Source organism: Myodes glareolus, chromosome 25 (assembly GCF_982192425.1).
Source record: "Myodes glareolus chromosome 25, mMyoGla1.1, whole genome shotgun sequence".
Classification (NCBI taxonomy): Eukaryota; Metazoa; Chordata; class Mammalia; order Rodentia; family Cricetidae; genus Myodes; species Myodes glareolus.
Genome location: NC_142050.1, coordinates 32,628,971 through 32,645,307, shown reverse-complemented (window position 1 = coordinate 32,645,307; position 16,337 = coordinate 32,628,971). Strand labels below are relative to the sequence as shown.

Below are 16,337 nucleotides of genomic sequence, written 5' to 3'. Positions count from 1 at the left end.
TCCAGGATTACAGGGGTATGTCCCCTCCCAAATCCAGGATTACAAGGGTGTGTAACCTCTCAAGTCTAGGATTACAGGGATGTGTCACCTCCCAAGTGCCAGGATTACAGGGGTGTGTCACCCCCAAGTGCTAGGATTACAGGGGTGTGTCACCCCCCCAAGTCCAGGATTACAGGGGTGTGTCACCACCCCCCCAAGTCCAGGATTACAGGGGTGTGTCAGGTGTCACCAGAATCTAACTATTTTCTAAAAAAAAAATCACTTTTTAAAAAATTACCTATATTCAGAGATAGGATTAGTATTATAACCAGGGTAGCTTGGAGTTTATTTTTAAATAGTTCAGGGTAGACAGTGTCATGTATGCATGTGTGCAGAATTAACTCTGGTCTAATCCTGGAGAGTGTTGCTAGTAGAGGAAGGACCCACTCAAGAGGGCACACATCAGAAAACAGTAGACTGACATTTTAGATACCAAAGTTTCAGTCCATACCCAAGGTCTGTAATTGGCCTGAAGGATGCAGAAACGTTTCCCTAGGCAAATGAATGGGTATTGATCTTATGTGATCAGTTTGGCTAGGAAGTTTGGTTCAGACCTTCTCATCCTGGTGTGTCTGGGGTCTGAAGATCTGAGGAACTCTTCCTGAGGATGTGTTGTAGATTTGGGATTTGGTTCAAGGCCTTTATCTAGTTAACGAAAGACTGTGGCCTGGCTAGACCAGTGAGCTGACAAGACCATCAGAACATGGGAATATTGGACAGCAGAATATGGTAATAGTGCATGAAATACTTACAAATCACTTATAAGGACAGAGTAGGGAATATACCACTGGTAAAAAGCAGGTCTTGTTCCTCTTAGCTAATAAATGTTTGTATATATGGCAGAACTTAATCTCTGAAACCTGGTTCTGTTTTACCTTATCAACATTATTGCGGTAAAGTGTAGGACCTACATTTAAAAACTGGAGATTATTAGCATCCACCCTAAGGAGCTTAAGAACTGTTTGCAGGAAAGGTAGCTTGGGTCATCCTACCACGGGCAATTGTCTTAAGTCTAAAAGGATTTTCTTCTTCCCCCACCCCTATGGCCCAACAACTTCTCAATAATTCCAGACAAAGAGAAGCAGAACATGGGAAATGAAATCAGTCAATGAAAGAAATATCAAAATGAGATTAGAGAGCGGAACCCAATAGGGTGAAATAGCCACCAAAATGACAGAAATTTTTTTCCCTAAAACTAAATGTTGGATTTTTGTAGGACGAATAAGCCCATGTGTTCATGAGAATGACCATGAGTTTCAAGGATGCTAGTGCATGAAAAAGTCAAGCAAAAGGCGGTAGACGTGACCACTCCTACATGGAGGAGACTCTTACTGTAGATCTAAGGGAGAAAACAGAGGAAAGAGTCCAGGCTGAACATGGCTGGCAGACTAAACGGGACCATGAGAAGAGAGAGGGGGAGGGAGAGCAAGAGAAGAGCAGCTGACCAAGAAAGGTGGCCCAGACCAAGAGGCCAAGAGACCGGCATAGTCAAAATGGCTGAGTTACTTAGGGGTCAGACTGGGAGGGAAGGGAAGTGGAAGGGAGGAAGAGGTTTTGGGTAGGGGAGGGTGAGGAGAGCTGGGAGGAGACACAGGTGCCTGAGGCTAGACCCAGGTTTGAGATTTAACAACTAGGCCACACTGTTAAAAAGTTTTGAAATAAGTAAATTAAAAAGAAGAAAAGGAAAAAAAATCAGGCACCATACAAATACTCAGTAATCAAGGTGGCATCAGACTGAGATCAACACTGGAGCTAGGAGGCAATGAAATAATACAGGTAATGTCTTGAGAATTTTTTAGGGGCAGTATTCACTGTCTAGAATTCGAGGCCCAGCCAAGTAATTATTTATGTGTGTGACATAGATAAGTATAAAGATATAGTTATAACCAATACATAGCAAGGGCATTTACTAAAAAGCACTGACTCCTTATTTGGACCCACAAGGTAACTAAAGCACGATTTAAAAAAAAAACAAACCTGGCAACCAGGTCTTCACCCTGTATCTGTCTCCTGAACTCTCGGTCCAGCTCCTACTGAGCCACGTGTGTAGACATGCTGATCACTCTAGGAGTGTCTGTCTATAAACTGTTGAGACTCCACTCATTTCAGTGTCCTTCAGCATCAGAGGAACTGAAGAACCTCCCTGTCAGCTTTTATGTCTCCTGTTCCAAAGCAGCACGACGTCTCTATTCACTGACCTAAATCTGCAGTCACCTTGGAATCCAAGACACAGCCTTTCCCTGGCAGACCACCCAGGAGGAGAGCACTCCCAAGCAGAAGCAGTCCTCTCCTGTTACTGGATTGTCCCCTCAAGCAACAAGGACTTCTTCAAACTGTCTTGCAGAACCAGAACTGAGATAATGATCAACCAGACCACACCTTGACCAAGACTATAAAAGAAGCACCTCCTCTGCCCTCTGCCCTAGTTCCTCCTAAGGCTCAAGTCAATACCCAGAGGATGTGCAAAATAAAAGCCTTCCTGTCTTTCTGCCATCACATCCACACGCTTTCTTTGGGGTCCAGTGGCCACACTTGCCATGTTGGGACCCCCACCACTGGCCTAGAGTTCATTGCATTAGGACAACTAAGATCTTTAACATGTTGTCTTCGCTGAGCGCTTTTCCAGGATCCTTCCGGGTGATCTCCTCCACCAAAATGGAGTTTAAAGAGAGAAGGAGAGTGGGGACCAGGAAATGGAGGGTTCAAATTTCCACCCACATACGAAGGAAATTCCTCTCGCTCTTAGAAAGGAAATTCCTGAGATGATTGAGAAGTGAAGACTTCGACCGGCGAGCTGTGCAACAGACCTAAAGCAGTACAAGTTTTTAGAAAAGATATCTTTAGACAGATAATTATTGACAACTTTCCCTAAATGTTTAGTTGTAATAATAATAATAATATTAATAATAATAATAATACCCATTAGGTATTCTTGGGGGATTTTAATAATAACAAAAACTAACCTAGTAAGAGAAGTGCAGGGATTGTGAAATCGTGGGGGAAGTAAGAGGTAAGCAGTAATAAAAGCAACTAAAAGTGAGCAGATGCGGTCATCTAGGGGCAACGCTCGTGTGTAAGAACAGTGTGTGAGGGATGAGGAAGACAGCGTGTTGAAGGGAGAAACTGTAAAAGTGCTGAGTCCCTGTCTTGCAAGCAAAGGTACCGTGAGTAATGACTCACACTCACAAAGTTCCAGCAATGGCTCACACTCACACCACTCCAGCAATGGCTCACACTCACAGAGCTCCAGCAATGGCTCACACTCACAGAGCTCCAGCAATGGCTCACACTCACAGAGCTCCAGTCATGGCTCACACTCACACAGCTCCAGTCATGGCTCACACTCACACAGCTCCAGCCATGGCTCACACTCACAGAACTCCAGCCATGGCTCACACTCACAGAACTCCAGCCATGGCTCACACTCACACAGCTCCAGCAATGGCTCACACTCACACAGCTCCAGCCATGGCTCACACTCACACAGCTCCAGTCCACCAAGACAACGGGATTTCCCATGAGAACAGACAACAGGCAGAAGAACTACAGAAGGCAGAGCACACCTTTACAGGAGGCAACATTTTCCTTCTCAACAGAAGAGCCTATGCAATTCAGAAAGAATGCAGTCAGTTGTCCCGGAACAGTTGGGTGAGCTAACTGAAAAATCCGGTTCAATAGCTACCTGGTACTATGTACAAACATTAACCCTCTCCAGGATATAGACCTAAACATAGACACCAAAATAATGAAACCTCTTAGAAAACAGGAGACGTCCTGCCTTCTGGTCTTGTACATATGTTTCTCAAGGAGAAAAGAAAAGACACAAGTCACATTTAAAAGAATTGAGTTTCATGAAAGTATAAAGCTTTGGTTTATTAGAAGACAACATTGAGAAGTGGAAAGGCAAGGCACTGACTTGATGAAAATACGCATAATACATAATTTTGACTTATATCCAAAAATATAGTGAGTTCCCTCAAAGTAACTAAGTCAAAATTAAGCCAGGCAAGGTAGCATATACCTGTACTGCTGGCACTGGAAAAACTGAGTAGGAGGATCGCTGTGAAATGGAGGCATGAACGGCCAGACACGGACAACATAGTAGGTTTGAGATCAACCTGGGCTACATGGTTGAACTCTCTGTCTTCAGCAGTGTTCCATTTAAAAATTGTGCAAAAAACGTGATTAGAAGCGTCTTCATAAAGTCAGTCAGAAATCTTCACATGCATACTATGGCATGCACACCCCTGCACATATATCATGCATCCACACACAACAGGATTAGTAACAACGATAATAATTTAAAACTGATATTTTGCCATTAGACATAATAAATAAATAAAGCCACAAGAGAAAATCATGGTTTAAATATAAAAAAACTAAACATTCCAAATGTCATAAAAGCATGAAGCTTATTGTTTCTAAGAGCTGAAAATAGCATGAACATATTTTAGTAATTTCCTACTAAGTTAAACATATATATATATATACATAATATTAGACACAAAATTTCATTTCTAAGTTTTTGCTCAAGGTAAATAAAAATGTATGTTTGTAAACACACTCATCCCCCTCATATGAATAAAATATTGAATGTTATAGTATTTTTATTTACACTACTCCAGAGTAAAAACTTAAGTTAACCTTAACAGGACAGGACAAGGGAAAATAGATTATGCATACTAATTTTTACCAGTTAAATAAGAACTTGGTACACATGCAACAGTGTGGATGGGTCATAAAATCACTGTGTAAATAGAGTATGCCAAAGTCAATACACATTTTATTTATATGAATTTCAAGAATAGATATATTTAATTTATGACAGCAGCAATATAAACAGTAAAGTAGAAAGAAATAGGGTAAACAATAAGAGAATAGGGAATTCTAATAAATACTTGAATAATCTTCTGTGTCTGGGTATGTGAGCACTGGGCTTAAGGTTAGGTATAAGTTTACCTTTGTGAAAACCTGTCAAATTTTTCTCCAGGGTGAGTGTGTCATTCTTAACTTTTGCAAGGTAGGAAACCTGGATTTCCCAATACAATACAAATATAGCATATTTAAGTTCTGAATATTTTCCATGTAAAAATTTTACTTTCAGTGTGCATGCACATAATGACATTTTTGTCAATGATGAGCTACGCATACAATGGTGCTTGAGATTATATCACTCAATGACACTGTGGTCATGTTGTTCTAAGGGGTTCACACGCTGACAACATTGCCCAATATCACATTTTTTAGAACGCATCTCCCAAGTGACACTTTATCCCAGTGATACTTGATAGCTTTCAACTGGGGAACAAACAAACAAAAACCTACAAGAGAGAAAACAAAAATTGTACTGGAAGTGAAGAGAGTCACAGCCAACTTCCTTTAAATAATAATTCTTATTGAAAAAAAAATTTAAATGTCTTCGGCCACAAGCATGGTATTTAATGCCTGAATAAACTAATTTTCACATGTATGTACTAAATAGAAAACAAAACATTTGTTTTTATGAAGGCCAAATAATTTACTGCCCAAAATTGTGTTTTAGAGGAATTTCTAAAGAATAAATTAAGAACTTGTGTACAGGTGCAGCTCAGTAGAAGAACATTTGCGCAGAAAGTGAAAAGCCTTGGGTTTGGTACCCAGCTCTGAGATGGGGGGTGGAGCTTGTACCCAGAAAAGATGAGTTAAAGATAAACTATATACATCAAAAGAATGTGTTGGTAGGGTATTGTAAGTACTGGCTGTTTTAAAATCGATAGATAGATGGATCGATGGGTGGGTGGGTAGATGGATGGATAGATGATAGATAGACATATGATAGATAGATAGATAGATAGATAGATAGATAGATAGATAGATAGATAGATAGACAGACAGACAGAGAGATAGAGATACACCAGCACTAACCTCTTGGATTTAAAAGCAAAGTAAAGAAATTACTAAACAATGATTGCTTGCACATGAATAGGACAGACTAAAAAGACAGTAAAGTCTGTGTTTTGTCATATTTGCTTGTATTTGCTTGTTAAATTGTAAAACAGGAACAAAGCCAGATATGACAATATATTCTCATCATTCTAGCACTATCATCCTCACAGGAGGATGAGGCAGGAGGATCTAAAATTTGAGGCAAGGATGGAGTCGGAGCAAGCTCCAGCACAGCCAACAACTACTTAGTAGGACCATGTCTCTAAATGAATGAACATTTAAAGAAAAATAGGAATGGAATGTTTATACCCCAAACAGTTAAAGGGGCAAATAAAAACATGGAAAAGATAAAACAAGGGATCAAAGAATATCCATGAAATAAAAACTAAAATATTAGAAATAAGACTAAATTACTTTGTAGCCAAACTATTTGAAAGTATTAGAAAAATACTCCGATACCATTTTGTTCTCAGAAATTAATGAAGAAAGAAATTTAAAGTTAACAGGAATAGATTTGCATAGTAGTTAAATCTAAGTGAAAGGATTTAAACAAATCCTCAAGTAAAAGTGTTCACTTCTGTTTATTGTAAAAATCTAGATTTTAAAATGGCAAGCTTTAAAAACCACAACTGTACTTATTGTTTTATTGCTATAGTATTTAGTGACCAGCAACATCTTCACTCTGTCCAGAATCTCAAATTCCTCTTTTTGTGTATAACTGTAGAAAGGCTCTGCCATTTACCAGATGGATCATTTTTCTTCTGTTTTTTTCTTTCCATCATCCCATTCTGCACCGCCTAGGAAACTTCCTCATTAGTGGGCTTTGGTCTTATGTTCTGTTTTTCTTCATTAGTGGGCTTTGGTCCTTGTGTTTTGCTGTTTGCTGTTGCTAGGTTTTCATAAGATCACTATCATTCTCAGTTCTGACCCTTTTCTATCAGATGTCAAGAGGCTTCAAAAATATTTACAAAGTGTTCTTTGATTTTTTTTAATGAAGAAAGATACATAAACGCAACCTCTTTCAAATCACCAGCTTGTCCCCTCTGTACCCAAGCTGGAACGACCTTGCTTGATCACGACGGTGATCGGTATTCTTTATAAAGTTTCTTTTATACACACTGAATGGTACATTTTCTCACGTTAGACCCCAGGTGAATCAAGGTCTCTTTATGTGCCAGCAGGCCAACCCAAATGGCACATGTTTGCTTTACCAACCTGTGTAAAGTCGGGTGGTAATTTATATTGATTACATAAGAAGAAACTCCATCCCTGGTACAACATGTTCTTTCAGCTGCAGAACCACACCTGTAGAAATGCTAAGGCACATCTGGTTCCATAAATCTGTCCCTTCTGATTCTCTGGGGAGATATTTTTATGTAAACTGTATAGCTACATGTGGCCCAGAAAAGACCAAAACAGATGTGCCAAACCCAGTAACCATTTCCACTCGAGCTCTGAGCTCTTATTTTCTTCCCTGACTTGGATGGCTTCGGCTTCCTATTTGAGTGTAGACGTGATCCCCCTCTTAGGAAAGGGGTCTTTTACCAGCTTTACTAATGATGAACTAGTCATTCTGATGTCCTGATATTACTATCGGATCTTAAGAGACTTCGCCTAGTTAAGAACATCGCTTGACTTACTGTAAGTAGATTCCCCACCCCAGTTAAGTTTTGATATGGAGACACATTTCCTCATTGTAGTGCGGGTTCATCTTTACACACAATAGCTGCACATGACAGTTACAGGCACTTTTGTGGTGTAGGGGCTGTTCCAGCCCCTGAACGGAGGTGTCTGAGATGGTGAGATGGTGGACAGACAGGCTGGGGTTCACCTGAGACCCCAAGCAACTTTCAACAATGGTGCTCCACTCCGAAGTGGCATACATAGCAGACCTTTGATTTAAAAAAAGAAAACGCTGAGACAAAATTACATTAAGCAAACAAAACAAAAGGCTATACCACAAAGTGGGGGGGTGGGGAGCCCGTGAAGGTGCACAGAGGAAAATGAGGAGCGAGAGGTTCAAGACACAGCTTCTTAGAATGGCAATGAGAAAGAATCAGAATGGGAGTGGCTGTTTAAAGGAAGGGATGGAAAGGGTGAGCGGTGGGTAGAAGAGGAGAGAGGTTTAGGGAGGAGAGACACTAAAACAGGAAGAGAATGAACATCCCTCCTTCCTAGTGTGCCTGGGGCTGCTATTCTAGGGACACTATTAATAGCTCTTCCTGTCCCTTCCCAGAGTCCCCCAGTTTGGACAATAATTGGCACAGTCCCCTCCTCCATAGTTCTGGTCTGAGCAGAGGACACACACGGAGAAGGAAGGGAAAGGGGCACAATCCTGCAGGAGCCAAACCGGAAACGGAGACAGGACACAAGCTAAGAGTTCTGGCGGAGCCGATGCAGATAGTCGGGAGGGTCAGCAAGAGCAGAGCATGCGAGCATTTTAAGCTTGAAACTTGAATAGAGAAGAGACAGAAGAAACAAAGATGAATGATTCATAGCGCAAATATGTGTAGGCTCCTAATATTTTCCCTGTATCGACAGGATTACTGGCCGAGATCAACCTTTGTAAAACGGACTGAAAATGGCCACGGACTCCTTCTAACCCTTGCAGCCGCCCACACAGCCCCTGCCTTGCAGTGTTTCCTAGGCTGCTCCGGCTCGGGGTAGCTCACCTCTCTCCCAGACCCTGCCTTGGCTCAGCCTTCCCAGCCGCCCCTCCCCCACCCCTGATGGCCGCATACCAGACTGTCTGCGCTGTGGTTTCCCAGCCTTCCACAGATAGGCCACAGCAAGCGAAGCTGTGCCTCAGTGCGTCATTTCAGAGACCTCTTTTGACTTTTTCACTAGATCAGAATTTCATATTGTGAAAGGCTGGAAGCAAATACCACGGGCAAGTTCAGAAGGTCACGCAACTTCTAGCAAAGCGGTACCCTAGATCTAGAGAGAAGACAGAATCGAAGCATCACAGGGACTTCTGGAACTGGAGTTTCAGAAAATATGTCACGTGGGTTTCTACCCCGATTTTGAATTGGGGCAGATTCTGGGTTGACTTCATCTGTTGGAGCACTAACCCCATCTCCTCAAAATAGGATCTTGCAGATGGATCTTTACAGAGACCATCATGTTAAGAAGAGGTCAGGAGCGTGGGCTGCAATATAGTAAGATAGTTTTGGAAGAAAGGAGATGGGGACACAGGTCATGCAGAGACAGTGCCACAGCGACATGGATACAACCATCTAACCCAGCCTTCCTCAGAGTCCAGGAAGGAACCAATCCTGAGGATGCCCTGGCCTTGGCCTTCTAACCTCATAACTGGAACAAAAATTGCTTCTGTTTGCAGTGCTCTGTTCAGGGAAGTCTTAGAGACGAACATCCGGGTGCAATGTGGGCAAAGATGCATGTTAGGTGGAGACGAATGGGCAGGCTAATCCCCGACCCCAACTTTCCCTGAAGAGACCATGCATGTGGCATCTTAGAGTTACCTGGAGGAGTGAGCATTCCTTGCAGCAAGATTAGACCAGTTAATCTTGAACAGATACTTTTTGTTGCTCGTGCCTCAGTTTCCCCAATGAAATTGGCTACTAGATTGTAGTCTTGGGTGCTAGCTGTGATTCATTAGGAGGCTGAGGAGTGATCACCCAAACACGCCGCTTTGGGGGAGGAATATCTAATTTAAATGTTGAGTAAGTGGTAAATATACTTCTGAGAGCAGCTGGCAAGACAAGAGAACTCCAACTTCTTCATCTGGGCAGAGGCAGAACCCTCAACAATCCACCCAGTTCTCACACAATCAGCTCCGTCTTTTGACTCTCCAAATCTGACACAAAGGAGCGCCAACCTAGCCGAAATGTTTGCCCGCGTCATTTAATCCTTCAGTACCCAGTTCTGTGATGTCAGGCATGGAACCCACTTGCTGACATCTTTGGGCTACCAAGAAAAGAAAACACAAACTCGTTTCTTCAGCCCTTCTTTTGTTTCTTCCTGCTCACTGCAGGCCAAAATTCTTATCCTGCCTGCCTCTAACCAGAGCTACTGACTTGAGTCAGTAGTGGAAGGAATGGTGTTTAGCTCTGTTTCCTTATATGGCAGGGAGTGACAGAGTACTTGTCTGTCCAGCTGAACTGCACTATGGCCCAATGACAAGTTCTAATGATTGGTTATGGAAACCTTGTGCTCTGGCTTCCATCACTTTGCCGAGGGAAGACACAGAACAGACAGCCATAGGGTTAGAGTCAGGGGGTGGCACTGACTCCTTCTCTGCCATTGGCCAATTATGCTACTTTGGGCCAGCTACTTGATTTACTTTGCTGTTCTTGGATGGCAGTCCTCGGCTGAAAAGTGCTGACACATAGCGAGCATCCTAGCAGGGTAGCTGATTGAAATAGTTCAACTCTGCAACCATCATGGACCTATAAAGGCCCAAGATAACCAGCAGCTCAATGCTGGTCCTCTCTCCAGCTTGCTCTCAACTTGACAGCTTTTCCCAGTATCTCTAGCTCTCTCACCCATTCTAGCCCACTTCATCTTCCTTCTACCTCCCCTTGACTCCTCCCTCCCCTTCCTCCTTTTATCTCCATCCCCCTTTCAGGTCTAAAACATTGAAAAATCTATATATTCTCTATCTCTATCTATCTATCTATCTATCTATCTATCTATCTATCTATCTATCTATCTATCCATCCATCCATCTATCTATCCATCTATTCATCCATCCATCCATCCATCCATCGATCTATCTTTCTTTCTTTCTATCCATCTATCCATCTATCTACCCATCCATCCATCCATCCATCCATCCATCCATCATCTATCTCTCCATCTATCTATCTACCTACCTACTTACCTACCTATAAACCCTAGCCCTAGGGCTAATAAAATTCTTCAAACATATTATGATGCGGGAGAATTGTCTGTATTCTGTCAATCATATTTTAATAAAACATTGACTGGCCAGGCAGGCAGTATAGGCAGGAAAACCAGACAGGAAGTAGAGGTGATACAATGAGAACAGGAGAATTCTGGGAAGTGGGGAGGTTCCTCTGCCACTCCTGCGCAGACCACCGAAGAGGCAACATGTAAGCTGTCACACTGAGAAAGGTACTGAGCCCTTGTGGCTAATGTAGATAAGGATAATGGGGTAACATAAGTTATAAGAGCCAATAAGAAGCCTGAGATAATGGGCCAATCAGTTTATAATCTTATGGAGTCTTGTGTGTAATTTCTCTTTGGGATTTGCCGGCTGTTGGGGTATCGGGCGGGACGGAAACCCCAACAAGCCGGCCGTCATGTTACAATATTACATGAAGAATTCTTAGACTACAAACAGCAGCTCCAGGCCCATTAGTAAGGATAAAGGTAACCAACAATGACAGTGGAGGTTGTCTTCCTTAGAGCAGGGAGAGCTATGCTTCAGAGATAGCCCTGGTTAGAACATGCTCATGACAACCTGAATCAGGGCGACCTAGAACTTGCATCTGAAGCCCTAAAGTTAAAGAAATCAACTTTGTTTCTTCTGTCTACACAGGGCCAAGGAGGAAGCAATGTAGGAAAGTGGGTGGCAAAGGGTGGGGATTGTAAAGGGAGTGGCACGCCCCTAGAGAGCCTCTATAGGCAGACACAGCAGATAACTTACAATGTGTAGGGCAGTATGAATCATGTTCAGAGCAGTCTAGAGTTGTTACTTCTGACCATCAGAATGATGGGACGGTTATCCTAATTTATAATCAAGTGAAGAAATAGGCTGGACGTGGTAAGTTTGGGATTTGAACTCAAGACTGTCTGACTCCAAAGTTATCAAATAGGTCATACCTCGAGAGTCACCTGCAGAAACAGAACCCCTCTCTCCTGGGTTTATTTAAACTAGATGACAAAGCACAGCTATTAAACCTATGGACTGTGGAGACAGATTATCCGAGTTTGAATCCTGTTTCTTCCATATACTGGTAACTTTAGATGTTACTTCACCCAGTCAGCACTGGGTCTCTTCCTCGGTAAAATTATTTGGTAAGAATATTCTTTATTTTTATCTAACAAATATACTCTTCATTTTTACCCAACAAAAAATCTCTACAGACTGGTTGGTACGTGTCACATACTATTCTAAGCACTGAAAAACTGGCTTTCTCTTGGGCAAAGGCTAATTTTAACCTTCCACACCCTAGGGTCAATGGTGTGCCAGAAAATGTTTAAGCTCTCTGTCTGTCTGTCTGTCTGTCTGTCTCTCTCTCTCTCTCTCTCTCTCTCTCTCTGTGTGTGTGTGTGTGTGTGTGTGTGTGAGAGAGAGAGAGAGAGAGAGAGAGAGAGAGAGAGAGAGAGTTTACATCACTGAACAGGGAACTGGGAAGAGAGGCCGCACAGCCCAGCATCATGTATATTTTCATCACATAGACTCAGTAGATATAACTGATCTCAAGAGCACAGATAAAGTCGAATGTAGAGGACTAACTAGGAAAGGTAAGTTTTGAGTGTTTGTTACTTATATTTTAATATTATATGTAGAATGATGGGCTTACATGGCCAATTTTAGAACACTGCTCATGATTTACAACTAACTCTCAAAATTCTTGAAAGTTTAACTGTAGTGAAATTTTATTTGTACTTTAATAAATAAACCTTGCCTGAATCAAAGTGCAAAGCTAAGGCACTAGAGGCCAGGGAGTGATGGCACAGGCCTTCAATCCCAGGACTCGGGAGACTGAGGCAGACAGATCTCTTTGAGTTCAAGGCTACCCCTGGCTACACAAGATCAATCCAGAATCAGATCCGGGTGGTGGTGGTTTACACCTTTAATCCCAGTGTTTGGGAGTCACAGGCCTTTAATCCCAGCACTAAGGAGGTGGAAACAGGAACTATATGGCTGGATAGAGAGAGGAATATAAAGGGGAAGAGACAGGAACTCAGTGGAGTGTGGGGTCTGAGGTTTGGTGGAGACACCGTGCAGTCTAGGCAGTCTGAGGATTGCACTATCAGTCTGAGCATTGGTAGAGGTAAAAGGTCTCTCTTACGGCTCTGCTTCTCTGATCTTCAGCTTTAACCCCTGTGTCTGTCTCTGGGTTTTTATTATTTATGCTACATTTAACCTTCAGACTCGAGGAGCTACTCCGAATTTAGGGCACACGAGGACAGAGAACAGTGACGGAAAGATGGGATGGTGGCGTACAACTGTGGGAGCCGATTCCTTTTTAGGTTCTCTTCTACGAGTTCTGCACCCATGCACGGCCTGGAAGCACCTGCTCTTGTAAAGCAAATAGCAGCTGTGCAAAAATAGGACCAAATCCTAGCCTTCTCTCTGTCTTTTCAATTCCATTTTTATTTATTTGTGTGGGCAAGGGGCACGTGCCATGGCACATGCGTGGAGGTCAGAGGACAGCTTACAGGAGCTGGTTTGCTCCTCTATGTGGGTTCCGGGACTTGAACTCAGGTTGTCAGGCTTGGAGACGAGCACCTTTGCCTGCTATACCATCTCACAGGTCCAGTCCTGACACTCGGACCAGACCAGGCCAATCCCAGGAGACATTAAGCTGCAAAATATTTAATGAATGTAGAATGTGTGTTCGGTGTTCTGAATGGGGCACGTTCTTATGAGCGATACAACACTCCAGGCTACAGAGTACCAGAAGCCCCTTGGGATGAACTTTCTGCCCTGCAAAAGCAAACTTGACCCTTGTTGCCCAACTGCTTCTGCAGGGCCTTCTGGTAGAGCATCTACCAGGAGTTGTGCTGGTCCTGTCCCGGCTTTAGGGGGGCTGGGGACATGGGGGGCAGGATGAGTTTCATTCGGGATTCATTATCCTACCACAACAAGGAAAGGAGAGAGATGGAGATAGAGAGAGGGAGATGGGGGGGGGCACACGCTAAGAGAACTAGCTGACGTAACATCCTTAAAGTTGTTCAAAGACATAAATACTTATAAAGAAAAAATTCTTGGAATCACCCCCCACCCCGCTCCCAAAGCCTAAATTCCACAGAGTAACAATGGCTGGAATAAGACATGGAAACACCATAGGAAATCTTATTTGTGCCACATTTCCAGCACTTTACAAAGGCAAGCCCTGGAAATCTCATCAGCAAGCTCGACCTTATGGGACTGATAGTTCTGCATTTAGACAAGAAAGGATAGGAGGAGACAGGGGCGTTTCAGATAAATACGTCAGCGCGTCCAAAGAGGCTTGGCAAAATGGATTATTTGGGATACACAGCTGTAGCTTTTAGGGGGGACGTCGTCTAAACAAAAATAAGTTTCTGAGGAATCAGGAACTCCATCGTGTGCCATCAATTACTGTAAACACCAGTGACCAGAATCATTTCTGAGGCAAGATGTTTCATCAGAGCCTGGAAGGAGCTTTTACAAACTGCAGATGCCTGGACCCCACTCCAGCGAGACCTACTGAATTGGAACCTCCAGGGCTGAGGCCCAGAGATGCGTCTTTGTCAAAAGGCTCTGAGGCTGATTCTGGTTGTGCGACTGCCTAAAAACCACCGATACAGGCAGACTGAATCTGTGAATCGCTACAGTGGAGCAACCTCTTTTATCTGGAACTGCCCGGAACTTTCAAGCTGTGTGTTCCAGAATCATCTCGGCCACTGACAAAGGACATGGCCTTGGGCAGCTTGTTTGGGCTGTTCTTCCATTCAGCATATATTTATTGGGATTCTGCTATATGCCAGGCAACTGAACATCTAATAAGCTAATAGGGCACTGTTGCCTGCTCTGTGTGCTTGTCAGCTAACAGAACAGGTAAACATTACTCAAAGGCACCATATATATATATATATATATATATGTGTGTGTGTGTGTGTGTGTGTGTGTGTGTGTGTGCGTGTGTAAATATATAATATTTTATATTTATTATATATTTAATATATATTAGTATATATTTGATATATATAAATATATTTAATATATTAATATATATTATATATAATACATATATATAAGTAAAATATATAATATTTTACTTAATGTGTATCACTAGATTTTGTCTCTTATCTAGAAATTGAAAAGTGGATTACTGACATTTATTTGCTTATTTTTCTGTGCTAGGGATCAAACTCCAGGCCTTCTGCATTCCAGGCAGGTGGCTCGATCAAAAAACGACATCCACCAGCCCAGTTCCTTTATGCTTAAGAAAAGTTTTTTTCTTCTTAAGACCCCAAAGTTTCTGATCTTTCCTATGCACAACAGAAGTCCACATCAAAGGTCCCGTGACTGGGGAAATACAAACGCCAGAAGTGACTATGACTTCAATTACGCATTACTAATTTAGCATCTCATCATCATAATGTAGGTCTATAATTAGAAAAATGTGTCAGGGAGAGATACATTATTTACTCAGTATATCAAAAATCACTGTGTGTGTGTGTGTGTGTGTGTGTGTGTGTGTGTGTGTGTATATATATATATATATATATATATATATATATATATATATATATATATATATATGCAACAACTTGAGGCCTTCCAGGGATCAGGTCCAGAGTTGGGAACCTATAGATCTTACTAATGATGTGTCAAGCATGGTTCTTCAGAAGCCAAGGCTCTTTCTGTGATCTTTATCAGCGGTAGCATTTTTTACCTCTGTGAATTTGGATACAGCGTAGGAAACCTTAACAACTGGGTAGACCCAATATGCACTCCCTGGGTTAAGTAATATCTCAAAGTACTGGCAGCTTAAAAAGCCCATGAAATTTATACTCCCTTGAGGCAGGTGCTTCCTCCTGCCCCTGTACAGAGACTCCCCAGATCCTAGAATGCATTCTTGTATGCACAGCCATTTCCCTGTGCACACCCATCTCCAGAGTTCCTAGCTGGTCCTTGTTTGGCTTTCCTGATCTGCTCTTTGGGGGCTCATTTCTGACTGTACTCTTGTTAGTGCTGATTTGAAGAGGGGTCCAGAATAGAGCACGGTGCTGCCAGTGGGGTCAGGGCTGGGAGCACATAGAGCATCCATTTCCCTGCTTGAGAGACATCATGAGGGTGTTTAGTGAATGAGTATCACCTAGACCACAGAATTCCGTTGATTAAGACAACACTAGCTTGCCAGGCCGTGGTGGCGCACACCTTTAATCCCAGCACCCAGGAGGCAGAGGCAGGCGGATCTCTGTGAGTGTGAGGCCAGCCTGGTCTACAAGTGCTAGTTCCAGGGTGGGCTGCAAAGCTATAGAGAAACCCTGTCTCAAATAAATAAATAAATAAATAGTAAAAAACACTACACTAACTTAGTGCACTTGGTTTATAAAAAAACTGTGACTTACACGCAGATAAACGAGGTTTTGTGTTGTATATGTGGTAGTACATGTGCAGGTGTGTGTGTGTGTGTATGTATGTGTGTGTGTGTGTGCTGCAGGTGGGGTGTGCACACACACATGCT

General features: G+C 42.6%; 1 protein-coding gene across 4 annotated transcripts in view; it reads right to left on the bottom strand.

Moving 5' to 3' along the window:
- Cald1 (caldesmon 1) overlaps nt 1-16,337 on the bottom strand; it is a 223,669-nt gene that overhangs the window by 170,136 nt on the left and 37,196 nt on the right. The window lies entirely within an intron of this gene.